This window comes from Lacerta agilis, chromosome 11 (genome assembly GCF_009819535.1).
Source record: "Lacerta agilis isolate rLacAgi1 chromosome 11, rLacAgi1.pri, whole genome shotgun sequence".
NCBI classification, from domain to species: Eukaryota; Metazoa; Chordata; class Lepidosauria; order Squamata; family Lacertidae; genus Lacerta; species Lacerta agilis.
Window position 1 is genome coordinate 46864710 of NC_046322.1, and position 16157 is coordinate 46880866.

General features: G+C 41.8%; 1 protein-coding gene across 5 annotated transcripts in view; it reads right to left on the reverse strand.

Moving 5' to 3' along the window:
• ZNF608 (zinc finger protein 608) overlaps positions 1–16157 on the reverse strand; it is a 120834-nt gene that overhangs the window by 46501 nt on the left and 58176 nt on the right. The gene's annotated exons all lie outside the window — the stretch shown is intronic.

The window sequence follows — 16157 nt, forward strand, 5'->3', positions numbered from 1 at the left end:
GCAGCATTATTAAAATGCGGCACAATTCCAGTAAAACAATCTCATTAACGCAGTAAAATATAAATGTCCATTGTTAAATATGCAATAAAGAAATCCCATTAAAACACGCCCATTTAAACAGGAGACTTGTTTTACAAGTGTGGCATTTGGGTTTCCAGGCAACCAGGAAAAGACAGTAATGCTCCGTTTGTTCAGTGTTCAGACAACATTTATCCAAATAATATCCAGGAATAAGAAAGGTATACAATGTCGTGGCTTATGGGCTCTCGGCTTTATCTCTCCATTTTCTCCTCAGGATAAAAAAAAAAGAATAGTATTTGTAAGATCCAGAAATGTGATGGGTGAGAATATCCTCTTTATTTCCCCATAACTCTTCCTTTTGTCTGTTCTATAATCAGTAGTGGCCAGCTTTTTTTCTTTTTTTGACAAATGTACCACAAGATAACCTCAAAGCATAACAGAGTTGCTATTCTAATCCTTTGTGATGTACATTTAGGCCCTGGGATATTTTTACTCTCATCTACTGACCCGCAGAGATGGCAGGAGAGTCAAGCAGGAGTGCATGTGTAACTTTATGCTATCCCAAGGCCAGCAAGCCTCCTAGCTCCTATCCACAAATATCGCTTTGACTTGCTAGGTGCGCAGTGATTTTTTTAAAAAGTTCCTCATATACCAGATTCCAAAATTCTCTAATCTTTCTGCAAGTCCACCACATGTGGTACATGTCTCCATCGCTTACCCCCACATCGCCAAGAGTTATTGGCAATATTTTTATACATTTTGGAGAGCTTTGATGGTGTCAGAAAACCATCTTTGGTATTATCAGAAAAATAGCAGCAGCAGCACATAGGATAACGCACAGGAGGCTGCAATGGGCTTTTGTCGCAGTTGTATTAGCCATAGCACACATTCAGCGGAAACACTAGAAATCATTCTTACATTTAAGTACTAGTGGAGCCAAGGCAACGTCACACGCGTACTAGTGGTGAGCAGGGTATGTGAGAATATTTTTTCCCATCCTACAGGCATTAGTTGGAGAACATAGCTACTCCCTTTCTGGTATTTTTTGCAGACAGATTTATTTCTGAAACAGTTCGACAGCCTTATAAGGGCAACAATTCAAACAATGGGACTGGTATGGGATGCCATTCTAACTGCTCTTTTTTTGGGTGGAAGGAGAGTGTTGCTTTCCCTCTTCTTCTTCTTCTTCTTCTTCTTCTTCTTCTTCTTCTTCTGGAAAAGCCATGAATAAGAGATGCATTTGAAAACTGCTCTAGCCTTTGACAGCTTGCGCAGTCTCCTGATGTCACGCCTCCTAATTGACACAATGCAGGGTGTCTGCATGGCACATTGCTGCAACATTTGTTTTACAAGCTCACGTTACGCAGGAAACAAAGGATTAATCTTCCCAAGGTTTACATGCATACTCTCCCCCCCAAAAGGGGAAAAATAAAACTGTTACACATCCACACAAATAAAAATTCATAGGATGGTGGCAGGCAGCCAACAAACTATTTCAGGTCTGGCCTCCCATCTGTTCATGATTAGAAAACACAATCAAATTGCTTTTTCTCCGACTAATTCTCAGAAGGACTCCTTAAAAACAGATTCCATGATATAAGTGTAATAAGGCAGAAGAGTTTACAATGATCAATAAAGCACATCTTTCCAGCAATCTGCAAACCTCGACAAAGAAAAGGGACCCACTTTCTCCCTTGTTCCTCTCACCATTACCAAACCTTTGAGTCAATGAGCTATCAACAAACCAGAAAAGGAGACAGATAGGTCTTGATTCTCCAGCCAGTACACCCAAAGTTATTCTCAAAACATGGCAATTTACTGCACAGCATGTATTCATTAATTTACTTCTGTTTCCAGATTTTAAAAAAAATTAATCCGAACATTTTAAAAGCAACATATAAATCCCCATTCCAACTTCTACTCCATTGCTTGGCTATAAATTTATCTCCGCCACTCTGTGACTAGTGTAAAGGTTCAAAGCAAACGTAATGATTAACGCTTATTCATAGCAAAAAATATATCCTAGCAATGAAACCAGTGTTCGAAATTCACCAGGCGCCGAGCACGTTTTGTACCTGGCTACTGGCCACCTGTGGCCAAGTGAAGATGCCCGGGCACCAGAATGGCGCCCGACATCTCCACCATCTGGGGGTGCCTGCCTGGGGATCCCCGGATCTTGACTGTTTTCTCACACTAGCAATACACCCTGTATAATTCCATTCATTATATTTTATCTCCACCATCAGAGCGAATTTCAGGAACCAAAAAAAAAAAAAAAAGCCGACTGGCCCCCAAATGGCAATTAGATATTCCGTTTTAGCGACTGCAGCCCCGTTTTAAGGAGCCATTTGGCAGCTAGCTTACATATCTGAGTTTCTAACACGGAATGAAATTTATTTTTCAAGATTGCCCTGATCTTTATTGCTGCACTGACTAAACAATACGGGACTTAGGTTCGCACCTCAAACTCATGCAGGGCTAATTCACAGGGCTTGGGGGGGGGGGTCTTCTGATCTGCTGCTACTGAATTGTAAGCATACACTATTCTAATGCACAGCACTGAGGTGTGTCATGCCAGTAATCTTGCAACCAGCCTTTGTCTGCATTGCTATTCCTCCCTTGCTGACTAATACTACAAATGGGTGTAATTGTACAGGAGTGAAAAAGATGTGAGGCTTCCGGGGGGGGGGGCGGTGGCGGGGTGGGTGGGTGAGGTTTTCCTGATAAGAAATTAATTTTGGGGTAGATTTAGCTTTGCACATCACAGTTACCCTGCTCTCACACCTTTCCACATAAACTGAGAGACATTTTGTGAACAAGCCTCACGTTTATAGACATTATCAGAACGAAGACTGTGTTTCCACAACATCTAGTAAGTCGAGAGCAGCTCCTCCAAGGACTTCAGGAAGAGGGGAACAGTGTGGCAAATAACAGTCAACATTTCATGCTTTCTTGGGCATGCTAATCCTAGGCAACGAGACTGAAGATTAAGGAGCAGGAAACAATTACATTGTGTGCCACTGCCAAGATGCAAAGGCTCTAAATCTCCTTGAAGGCGAAAACAAATTAGCAGGTTTACCCTTGCACCAGCAGGTTTACACTTAAGATGGGAAACGTCACCTGGAAAGGGCCTCAGTGTCCCAGTGGAAGGTATGAAATAATAAAGCTGTGTGAAATAATAAAGCTTTAAGGTACGGAATCCTTAAGATTACACACAAACGCGCGCGCGCGCGCGCACACACACACACACACTTAAGAGGAGAAGCTTTCGTCAGTACTGTCACCCCACAGTCCACTTTGACTGAACTTGACTGTCCTGGGGTCCTTTACCTTTTTCTTTACCTTTAGATGTTGCTGAGACAGAAGTGCAAACTTAATGGGAATGTGGGCGTCAAAGAGCTCATCATTGTTTGAGACTATGTCCTGCCATGTGATGGCCAAAATGTTCATGATACAGCATTGAGGCATCATTCATCGCAGGTGTAAGTTGCCCATAAATCACTTCCCATTTTCTCAACCTGGAAGAAACCATAAAAACCAAGGCAAATCGTTCTTTTAGTAGATTTGCTCAGAAGATCTTTCTTTGTGGGAGTATAATTAGAACAAATTGTAGAAAATTCTCATGAATAAAACTACGGAGCAGGGGTTTTTTTAATGCATTGAAAGACAGCCTATTTGCACTGTTCTGTGTCTACCCAAAACTTATCTTTAATTTCCTATTTTGGCAGCTAAGCAACTTTGGGTCCACAGATGTTGTTTAACTACAATTCTTATCATCCCTGACAATGGGCTAAACTGGCTGGGGATGATGGGAGTTGTAGTTCAGGCATAGGCAAACTCGGCCCTCCAGATGTTTTGGGAGTACAACTCCCATCATCCCTAGCTAACAAGACCAGTGGTCAGGGATGATGGGAGTTGTAGTCCCAAAACATCTGGAGGGCCGAGTTTGCCTATGCCTGTTGTAGTTCAGCAATATCTGGGGACCCAAGGTCTGGTTTAGGTTATCTCAAAGCTTCAAGGTCAAAGTTATTGCAAATGCCTCCTTTTAGCTGGTTTGGCAAAAATCCTGCAGGTATCGCTAAAGTAGTGAAATTCCACAGTTAAGTAGGAGGAAGTAGTGCGACTCATGTTAATTTGGGACTTTGATGCACTGCGGGAGGAACCTGCTTCCGAAAAAGAAAATGGCCATTGTCAAGAGTGAAAAGGCTACAGCACTGAGTGTCTGCAGAAGGGAAATTGGACCTGCTATATCTGTATGTGGCACATAACTGCACACACGAGGACATGATGTGCTTCTTCATGTGTTTGCATCTAGTGGGCTTCTCTGTTCATGAGAAGTTTCCAACTATGACTTCTCTTGACTTCCAGTCTCTGCTGGGTTCATAGAATCATAGAGTTGGAAGAGACCACAAGGGCCATCCAGTCCAACCCCCTGCCAAGCAGGAAACACCATCAAAGCATTCCTGACAGATGGCTGTCAAGCCTCTGCTTAAAGACCTCCAAGGAAGGAGACTCCACCACACTCCTTGGCAGCAAATTCCACTGCCGAACAGCTCTCACTGTCAGGAAGTTCTTCCTAATGTTTAGGTGGAATCTTCTTTCTTGTAGTTTGAATCCATTGCCCCGTGTCCGCTTCTCTGAAGCAGCAGAAAACAACCTTTCACCCTCCTCTATATGACATCCTTTTATATATTTGAACATGGCTATCTGGGGTTCACTTCCTTTAGTGCTCTGCTCTGCTCACCTCACCTCACCCTTTTGACTATTTTGCTATGTTTAACTGTGTTTCAATATAGGTTTGTTATCAGCCACTTTGTCTCACTCCAGCCCCACAACAAGGGACCACACGTCCTGAATGACAAACTACAAAGACAATAACTTCCAAGTAATAAAACAGATATTGCTGTATGTCAAGGTAAGGAGAAGAAGCCAAAGAACTCCATATTCAAGGCAGTCTTGTTGCTTGAAGTAATAGCCCCTAGCTTCATGGCTGAGAGGAGTTAAACCCACTCTCAAAGTCCTAGTGACAATCTGAACATTGCGGCCTTAATAGAATTTAGTACTGGTTGACACAGTCAACAGGAATTAGTTCAGTGATGTGTTGTATCATCTAGCATGCAAGGGACAGCTGCATCTGCTTATTTATGCCTTATAACCAAATGAAACCTTTTGGCTGTATCTTTGTTTTTTATTTCATGTACTTGAAATTGAGTTTGAAAGTGACACTTAAGCTAGAATTGATTTTGTTCTGCAAGGCTGGTTATTAAATAGGGCAACAGTTGAAATTTCCATCTGATTATCCTTTCTTCATCTTTATTAATGGGCTTCCGAAATGTCACTTCTTAGCCAAGGTAAAGGACAAAGGCATTCTAATCTGGATATGGTTTGGCCAAGAGAAATCATTCTCTCTCTTTTTTAAAAACCATCATTAAAATTCCCTTCCTGGGAAATTAAATGTTGATGTCACCTTCTCAGTTCATACAATTTAAAAACAGTAATTGAAAGCAGTAAACAACAGCAGTGACTTCCAGACAAGGATAAGGAAATCGTGAACAAGTTGATACAGACACAAAATTCTGCGGTGAGATCTAAATAGAATGACTTGAGAATTACTGTCAAAGAAACTTTTCAGAAATGCTACATGTCAGAAGTTCTTAATTATTATATTTTACTTGGATGGCAGCACAATGAATTACTATTTAACTTATCTTCTCCAGTATGCTATTTCAGTATCTGATATGTACCCTAGCTTGACAGAACTCTCAGGACGAAATAACTATAGGGTGGAATTAAACTAAATTTTAATCGGAGAAGAACAACTGGAATTAATGAACATGACTACATAAGGGTCGCTCATTTCAATAGGTCTATTCTTAGTAAAACCTAGTTGACGACCATTCACAAAGGCTAACAACTCAAAATTACCACATTTGGTCGCCCATCCTCGATTTCCTAAGCACATACAAAGAGTGCATTAGACTTATTCTTGTTTCAGTGTGCTGCTTTTGTGGGTTATTATTTCATTAATTAAATTACCTGACTTCCAGATCTTTAAAACTATACTTCTGAGGGATCAAAACCACTCTTTTCACTTCATTTGTCAAGCTGCAGTGTATTTAGTCTTATTTCAACTCTCCCAACCCGTTTTTTTTAATATAACTTCCATTTATACATGGTTTTTTTTGTTTCGTTTTTTAAAAAGATGACCATTATTGAGGCAGAGGATCTTATATTATAAAACATGGACTTTGCACAGCCCCCCCCCCACCTTGAGTTATAAAAAGATACTTTCCTTTATCTATTAAAAGTGACATTTGCTGATTCCTTTTAAACAAGATGGTATTTGTTGCCCTAGTTCAGAGCTTTCCAAACTGTGTGTCGCGACACATTAGTGTGTCAGCTGCAGTGCAGTGCATAGGTGTGTTGCGCGAACACTCCCCATGCTCCTCCCGGAGCTGGGAAGGGGTTAGTTTAACCTCCGGTTTGCTAGTTAAACTGTGTCGTGAAATGATGCATGTCTAAAAAGTGTGTCACCGACATGAAAAGTTTGGAAAGCTCTGCCCTAGTTGAACACAACACAAACAGCATGATTTTCTGCATGTTTAATTGGAGTTAAATCCTTCTAAGTTCAATGGAACTTACTTCCAAGTATGGTGGCATAGGGTTCTAGCCTTCAGCATTCTGATTTAAACTATAGTCAAAATAAAATGTGAGAATGGCCTATTGTACATCTGTGCGTTTCAATATGAATCAACAAGACATATTCTAGATAACAAACTATTACCACAAGTCACATTTTCCCTCCAAGCTGTATGTTGCATCTGGTACCAACCAATTTTAAAAGGGTTCCCTCACATATGTGTAACTTTTAAAGGGAAAAGTGGAGTTTGGTCATTTCGAATTCACAGTTTCTCCATAAATTATAAGTAAGTAAGTAAACAGTAGCACACATATTTGCACCTCTTGCCTTCAAATGCCCAATGTTTGGAATTTCTGGTTTCATATTGGAGTGGATTTGTGGGGGGACAGAGGACACAGTTGCCATTAATCTCTTATCAAAGCTCAAGTTTAAATCATTACAAAAATCTGGAGGAAGGGGGAATTGTATGTTGGGAATATGTACTGACCTTTTTGTTATTTTAGTCACCAATATTTAATAACTGAACAACAACAGTTGGGCACCAGCCCTTTATCCACTTAGCCACTGAAAGATATGCAACTGATAATAGAAAAGTTATTGTTTGTGAGAGTAGTCTGCAAAATAGATACTGAGCTTACAACATTGTAATTGGGGGGAGGGAGTCTATAAACACAAGCACACAAACACCAATCTCAAAATACATGTAGTATCTACTAGCCTGAAGAGCTAGTTACACAACGGCTTGTAGTGTGGTAGACATGGGGCTGTAAAAATGGCTGTGGTGTTGACTGCCCACTTTCTGCTCAACCTGCTGCCCATGCAAAAATTGTGAAAATAATAATAATAATAATAATAATAATTATTATTATTATTATTATTTATACCCAGCCACTCTGGGCGGCTTCCAACAGAATATTAAAATACAATAGTCTATTAAACATTAAAAGCTTCCCTAAACAGGGCTGCCTTCAGATGTCTTCTAAAAGTCTGGTAGTTGTTTTTCTCTTTGACATCTGGGGGGAGGGTGTTCCACAGGGCGGGTGCCACTACCGAAAAGGCCCTCTGCCTGGTTCCCTGTAACCTCACTTTTCGCAGTGAGGGAACCGCCAGAAGGCCCTCGGAGCTGGACCTCAGTGTCCGGGCTGAAGACACTCCTTCAGGTATACTGGACCGAGACCATTTATAATAATAATAATAATAATAATAATAATAATAATAATAATAATAATAAATTTTATTTATACCCTGCCCTTCCCGGTTTAAAAATGGCTAACAGCAAATATAAAACATTGATTTTAATGTGACTTTAAAACAGCATAAAACAGCATAAAATGCAGCATCAATATCAATAAAATTCAAAAATTCAGGGGTCATTTTTTGGGGGGACAGTCGGTAGACATGAAATGATCACCGGGGCTAACTGGCCAAGTTGATCCTAGTAGGGACAGCAAGGAGACCAGGGAAGAATTTAAATGTGGGGTCCCAGAAAGGGTTTCTTCAGAGAAGAGGAAAGGGAAAAGGGAATAGAGGATCAGGCTAATTCAAATTGAAGGCCAGGAGGAATAGCTCTGTATTACAGGCCCTACGGAAGGAGATCAAGTCCTGCAGGGCCCTAGTCTCGTGGGACACAGCATTCCACCAGGTCGGAGCCGTCACTGAAAAAGCCCTGGTGGAGGACAGTCTGGCTTCCTTAGGGCCTGGGACCTTCAAGCTATTATTATTCATGGACCTTAGGGTCCTCTGTGGGACATACCAGGAGAGGCAGTCCCGTAAGTACGAGGGTCCTAGGCCGCATAGGGCTTTAAAGGTCAAAACCAGCACCTTAAACCTGACCTTATATTCCACTGGGAGCCAGTGCAGCTGGTAGAGCACTGGGTGAATAGGCTCCCATGGCAAGGACCCCGTGAGGAGCCTCGCTGCAGCATTCTGCACCTGCTGGAGTTTCTGGGACAGTTTCAAGGGCAGCCCCGCGTAGAGCGAGTTACAGTAGTCAAGCCTGGAGCTGACCGTCGCATGGAATCACTGTGGCCAGGTCGGGGCGGGAAATCATGCGGTCTTGACTGTAATGCCCCTGTAGCTACTTCCAATTCTTCCCCCACACCACGGTAGTTGAGATTCTGTGTGTGTTTCTATGTCCCAGCCCAACATCGCAGCTGCTGGAATGAAGTCCCTGTGTGATGCTACATATACACAGATATTCCAAAATAAAACACCCGTTAATATCTTACCATAAGAAACACTGGTTTCATAAAACCTCAACCACACTTTATAATTCTACATTTCTTGCACTATTATTCGATCAGTTCCAAAAACAAACAAAACACATTCTGCGCTGAAGATCAAACCTATCCATTCTTAAAGAAATCAGCCCTGAGTGCTCACTAGAAGGACAGATCCTGAAGTTGAGGCTCCAGTACTTTGGCCACCTCATGAGAAGAGAAGACTCCCTAGAAAAGACCCTGATGTTGGGAAAGATGGAGGGCACAAGGAGAAGGGGACGACAGAGAATGAGATGGTTGGACAGTGTTCTCAAAGCTACCAACATGAGTCTGACTAAACTGCGGGAGGCAGTGGAAGACAGGGGTGCCTGGCGTGCTCTGGTCTATGGGGTCACGAAGAGTCGGACACGACTGAACAACTGAACAACAACAAAGAGTTGGAAAGGACCACAAGGATCACCTAGTCCAGGGGTCAGCAAACTTTCTCAGCAGGGGGCCGGTCCACTGTCCCTCAGACCTATATTTTTTGGGGGGAAATGAACAAATTCCTATGCCCCACAAATAAACCAGGGAGGTGTTTTAAATAAAAGCACACATTCTACTCATGTAAAAACACCAGGCAGGCCCCACAAATAACCCAGAGATGCATTTTAAATAAAAGCACACATTCTACTCATGTAAAAACACACTGATTCCTGGACCGTCCGCGGGCCGGATTTAGAAGGCGATTGGACCAGATCTGACCCGCGCGCCTTAGTTTGCCTACCCTGATCTAGTCCAAGCCCCTGCGATGCAGGAATCTTTTGCCCAATGTGGGACTTGAACCCACGACCCTGAGATTAAGAGTCTCATATTTGACCGTAATGGGATTCCAGAGCTTAGCATGTGCAGCCCACAAGAAAGCAGCTGGAGGGAGGGCTTATTAGGAGCTCTCAGAATTTGTTGTGGCTGCCTTCCCTGGTCACTGGTGCACTGAGACTTTGCTAGCAGAGGTTTACAATGGGATTGTTCATAACAGCCACTACAAAAAAGAAGAAGTTCCTAGTCAAAATATGGAACAAAGGGATTATTATGACATTAAGATTCAGGAACAGAACGTAACTGGGAAGAGGACCAAGAGTCGGAAGACGGCTAGAAAACTGCAGACATTAGAAGCCAAGCTCTTGATTGACAGTTCCAACTTACTGAAGCAGGAAACCAGACTTAATGAACTGCAAGGTCAGTTAAGAATATGCTAGGGGGTGGCACAATAAAAGAAAAGTAAAGAAAAGAAACAGAGATCCAGGCAGTTTACTGGGTGGCATTGTGGGTTAAACCACAGAGCCTTGGGCTTGCTGATCAGAAGGTTGACAGTTTGAATCCCCGCAATGGGGTGAGCTCCCGTTGCTCGGTTCCAGCTCCTGCCCACCTAGCAGTTCGAAAGCACGTCACAGTGCAAGTAGATAAATAGGTACCGCTCCGGCAGGAAGGTAAACGGCGTTTCCGTGTGCTGCTCTGGTTCGCCAGAAGCAGCTTTGTCATGCTGGCCACATGACCCGGAAGCTGTACGCCGGCTCCCTCGGCCAATAACGCGAGATGAGCGCCGCAACCCCAGAGTTGTTCGCAAGTGGACCTAATGGTCAGGGGGTCCCTTTTAAGAGAGGTTTACGATGCTATAGGTAACTGAACAAGAGGGATATAATCTACTTGCTTTCTTAAATCCTTGAGGAAAAATTGCTTTTACAAAATGAGGACAATCTCTCCTCCCCCGCAATTTTCATTTTCTGTCTCAAGCTATCAGGACACGACAAGCTGAGCTGAGAATACCACTTGTTAAAAAAGAAAAGCGACACAACTACCCTTCGTCTGTGTTTATTATCGAACAATTACATATTGTACGAAGAATCGGAATGCCAACCCATCAATCTGAGCGGAGACAAATGCCACGAGGTGACGGATTGTTCTGGAACCAGTGGCAGGCAGGTGAAGGATGGCTGTCTTTGGATCAGCGTTCAAGCATAAAACTCTTCATAAGAACAATTACTTCTGATGGCTACAGCTGTTCGCAGCCAAAACCAGAGAGAATAAATATTTGAAGTTTATTTTTTTCAAAATGTCCCTTAAGCAGCTGATGATATACAGTTGTGTCACAGTTAATTATATAATCTTTCAGGTTCCCCATCCTTAGAGAAATCGTATTTGTGAAAGGAAAAGTATAAAGGTGTTTGGGGGGGTTGGGGTTTTTTTTATTTTTTTTTACCCAGCCTATCCATATGTTGCTTACTGTAAGAAATAATAAAAGTAACAGTAATACTACTACAGTGGTAACCTTGGTTCTCAAACGCCTTGGTTCACAAATGCCGAAAACCCGGAAGTGTTACGGTTTTCAAATTATTTTCAGAAGCCGAACATCCGATGCGGCTGTCGGCTATTGTTTCTGGGGCACTCGCACCAATCAGAAGCTGCGCCTTGGTTTTTGAACATTTTGGAAATGAAACGGACTTCTGGAATGGATTAAGTTTGGCGCTTTTGTTTTTGCTATTTATTTTGTGTTTTTGAGGCTTTTTCAGTTAAATTTGTTTTTGTGACTGTGTGGAACCCAGTTCAGCTACTTACTGACTGACTGACTGACTGACTGACTGACTGATTGATTGATTGATTGTGTGACTGTGGAAATGGATAAAAGCCCCCCATCCAAACAATGACTATAATCAGTGCAGGTATGAAAAAAAGTAGTTTTAATTTTTATCATCTACAATACTGTCTTATTTATTTTATAGCACAGTACATTGATTATTGCTTTCATTTTATGGTTCAATGGTCTCGTTAGATAGTAAAATTCATGTTAAATTGCTGTTTTAGGGGTTGTTTTTAAAAGGCTGGAACGGATTAATCAATTTTGCATTGCTTTCTATGGGAAAGTGCGCCTTGGTTTTGGAACACTCTGGTTTTGGAACGGACTTCCGGAATCCATTAAGTTTGACAACCAAGGTACCACTGTAATAGTATTAGCAATAGGCCTACTACAATTAATAATACTGAAATGTGTTTTTAATTTATTCCATACTGCATAGTGACTTCTGAGTGGCCTACATTATTTGAATATAGACCAACACAGACAAACTAGTGATAAATATCAGCCTGCTAAGAAGCAACTATCAAGACTACTTCCCTATTTGCCCTCACTAACCTTACATCGCAGCCCATCTGTTATCATCTAAATAGTGTTCTCTTCTCAGATATTTTACTTTAATTGAGTCTGACTGGTTACAAAGATTTGTGTCAGCTAATGAACTGTTGGCTTGTTTTTTTCCCTTTCCTGCAAACTGACCAGAGGAACACAGTTTCTTGAAGTCTTCAATCTGCCAACATATTCCCAGTTGCTACACTTGAGAATAGGTCTGAACTGAACACAGATTTTAGTATAGCAATATTATTTCCCTTGAGGCCTCTCCTCACTTTTTCCTCGTCTCAGCAGGGATATGCCATTAATGATGTCATTAATGACAGTAATCTTACCTGACTCCAGCTCTCTCTTGAAGTCCCTTCTCCACCCCCATAATAGCAATTTTTCTTTCCCTGGTCAGCCATGCAGATGTTTTCCAGTGCTCTCAACTAGAAAAACAAGCCATTTGATGGCAATACTTGTAAGCTGCCTAACACTTCTGGAATCTTGTTTTTTTTATTATACAGTTATCCTACTTTGCAGATGAAGACTATATCCCAAAGCGGCTCACAGCATTTCAAAGATAGCTACAAATAACAATTAAAAAGCGGTATTGATGTGAGGGCGATGTACATAAATCAAAATAATGGAGTAAGCCCTGCCCTAAAGGCTTACAATCCAAAAGACGGGACACACTGAAGGGGAAAAGAGAGAAGGCGCGATGAAGACTAGGGAAATCAGTTTTGACAATGGAAGAATAAAGAGATGAGTTACTAACAGGCATTTTTTCCAATTGGGAGATAGCTGGTTTTCAACATCACAATATTATCACCAGCTAAACATCACAATTTACCAACATATCATGATGTCTGAAATAAGGATAGAACTGTGTAGAGGCAAACAGTAGGACAGGCCAATACCTGGTTATCTACATCGCGATATACCACCAGCTAAACATTGTAATACATCATAATGTCTGAAATAAGGATGGAGCTGTGTAGAGGAACTGGCCAGCATCACAGTTTTCCCAGCACTGTAATATTTGCATAGCACACCAACACACGCACAAAACATGATCGCGATAACATGATATGGACTTCAAACCAGTTTTGAACGATCTATCGCCCGGCCCTGGCACATATCGTGATTCCCGATATATTGCTGGGTCAAAAATTATGAAACCAATTTCACGATAGCAACTTCAAACTGGTTTTGCACGCTATATCACCCATCTCTAATAGAGTCCAGATTACTGGTAAAGTAGACTCTCCAGATACGAACTTAATTCGTTTCGGGGGTCAGTACGTACTCCGAAAAGTCTGCAACATGAGGAAAAGTCTGCAACATGAGGCGCCGCTTCTGTGCATGTGGCAAAACCCGGAAGTATACACTTCTGGGTTTGCTGCGTTCGCAGCCCGAAAGGAAGGTAACATAAGCCGAGGGTCCACTGTATTCTTCCTAGGATGGAGGTCCTTGTAACTAGACAGTGGTAACAGAGGCCAGAGTGGCCTTCCTTTGAACAGTACAGTTTGGGATTACCTTATCAAACGGCAGCTTGCCTTTTTTACTGGAGTACCCATTCTAGGAGCGCCACACATGGACCCCCTCATGTGTTCAAAGTGCACATAGCAGAAATATGGCGGCGGGGGGGACTACACTACAGCAGCCCGTATTACCATTTTTAAGAACTCCATGCCAAATAAAACTGCATCTCTTTTATACGCCACACTGTTCTCATTACGCCTGCCGTTAATACAAGCTCCTCTTTATCTTCCTCTTTTTACAAGGAATTATTGCAGTTGCTCAAACTGCATTTTGTATATGGCTGCCATATGTGGAGCTTAGCCTTTAGACCCCCTACAAACCTATTGCGATCACTGCACAACTGATCCCGGCTGATGACTCAGGGCCATCAACACAATTTCTGTCTCTCATAAACATCGAAAAAGGTGCCATGTTCAGGTATGAATCACGCTTGAGCCTCAGGAGTGCATCGCTGCTATTCGGATCGTCCCCGTACCTAATCTGTTGCCTGGATGCAAGTTAACAATTTCACTGCTTAGTATTAAACTGTTTGAATGCAAGCATCTGATGCATCTGGTGAAGGCATCAGAGACCAGAAGCAGGGCCATTAACCTAATTATTTCAAGGTTACAGAACAACATCTCAGATGATGTCCTAAAGCCGTTCTGGAGAATTTCCGAAAGGATGCAAAGCATTCGAGAAGCCTTAGAGCGGTTGAGTGAGCATGTCTAGACTTGTGGGACTGTTGACACACAGTACACTATTTTTAGTGGTTTCTTGATGAAGAGACTGTTGTTGTTTTTTACATAGTTTTGCTGCCACTGTTGTACGGTTTGCTTTGCTGGAAGCCACACTGAGCCTTAGAGAAGAGAAATTCCAGTTTTTTAAATAAATTACAGTTTTGTGGATGGGATCCGTTCCGGAGGCCCGTCCACAAGCTGGAAATGGTGCATGTCGAAGTGCCGTGTCTGCACACACATGCGGCGCGATTTAGTGCTTCTGCGCATGCAGCGAACCGGGAAGTAACCCTTTCCAGTACTTCCGGGTTTGCCGCGGACATTCGCCGAAGTGGCGCAGAACGTGTTTTGACTGTAATAACAAAGCAACTACAACTAGTGTTATGTCTCTCTGCCCCATATGTTTGACTGTTATGTCACTAAAACCTGGCTTATCCTCCAATGTAAATGCACCATTTGAAAACTATGCATAACACTTCAGATACCTGGGCTTGGTACAGATTCAATGCTTGCTCCCTAGAAACCATGATTTGCACATGAAGAGTCAGCCAGAAGTGTGTCTCAAACACTAACATGTAAACGAGACTGTTAGAACCCAATGCTAAATGTACTAAGGATCTATGAAATTAACAGAATTTACTTGCAATTGTGTCTTGGATTGAAGAATAAGCAATTTTTCATTACGTAGGATTACACTACCAGGTAATTTTTGTCACAAAGGAAAAAACCACCAGACAGCCACTTCTATTGAATTTCCCATATTTAGAAGGCTCAGCTTAATATATTCAGCTTAATATTCCTATATTAAATTAGGATCTGCTTCTTTCCTTTCTTAGAAGCCCACAACAATTTTCAGGGATTTATCAGTGTTAAGACGTTATTAATATTACTCAAGAAGCTTTCCAATATGCTAGACATCAAGAAGTGAAACCTTTATTATCCTGTTTCCCTATTCTCTGCAGCTTTGAAGGTTGAGTAGTCATCTTGCTAATGCCACGCAAATGTCCCAGATTTGCAGATGCACAAACAGAATGGATAATAACTGGCGGTTTCTTAGAATATACACCCCTTCCCATAAGCAGAGGCAGGGACTCTGGACCAGGCAATTTCAATAAATAAAAATATTCTCAGCTAGCACATCTGAGTACCAAAAGCAAGCAGACGGAATATCATTCTTGTGAGCATGGAGGCACATTATAAAATACCACACTGCTGCCCTCCAGACCTTTAACAAGGAGCACTTCTTAATTCAGTGAGGGTCAGAAGTTTAGTTTACTCAGCAAGAATAACACTATTAAAAGCTACTGCTCTCTCATGTCACCACAATTCACACTCGTACATTCCAACTCTGACTAATGCAGGTCAGTAAAAAGAACACGAAGCGAGAGAGGCAGGCATATTTTAAAACAGAATTTATATGTGCTTTGAAAACAATCTAAAAGGATCAATCTAGATTACGAATCTGACGAAAGCGTGCGCAGCAAAAGAGATGGATGGACGAGAGCATATAAAAGCAAGCAAGTCAGAATCTTTCTATTGATTTCCAAGCGGACAGTGTAAAGCTCTCTGCTGGTGCCTTATATATCATTGCACAGAACGAACTACTGTTGCGCATACAACTGAAGCATGTTAGGATTTATCATCAGCTGATGTGCTGTAGGACACTTTTGAAATGGAATTTCTTGCTTCCAATACAGCGGCTATTAAATCACTAGTAATTAAACACTGCTCAAGCAAACGTGAGAAAACATCTGTAACAGCACCCATTCCAACAGTTCTGATTAGATATAATATCCTACGTCAAAACCAGCAATTAGGCCGGCATGTACAATAATTCCATCATTGATAACAGTAAATTCAGGCAATAAGAG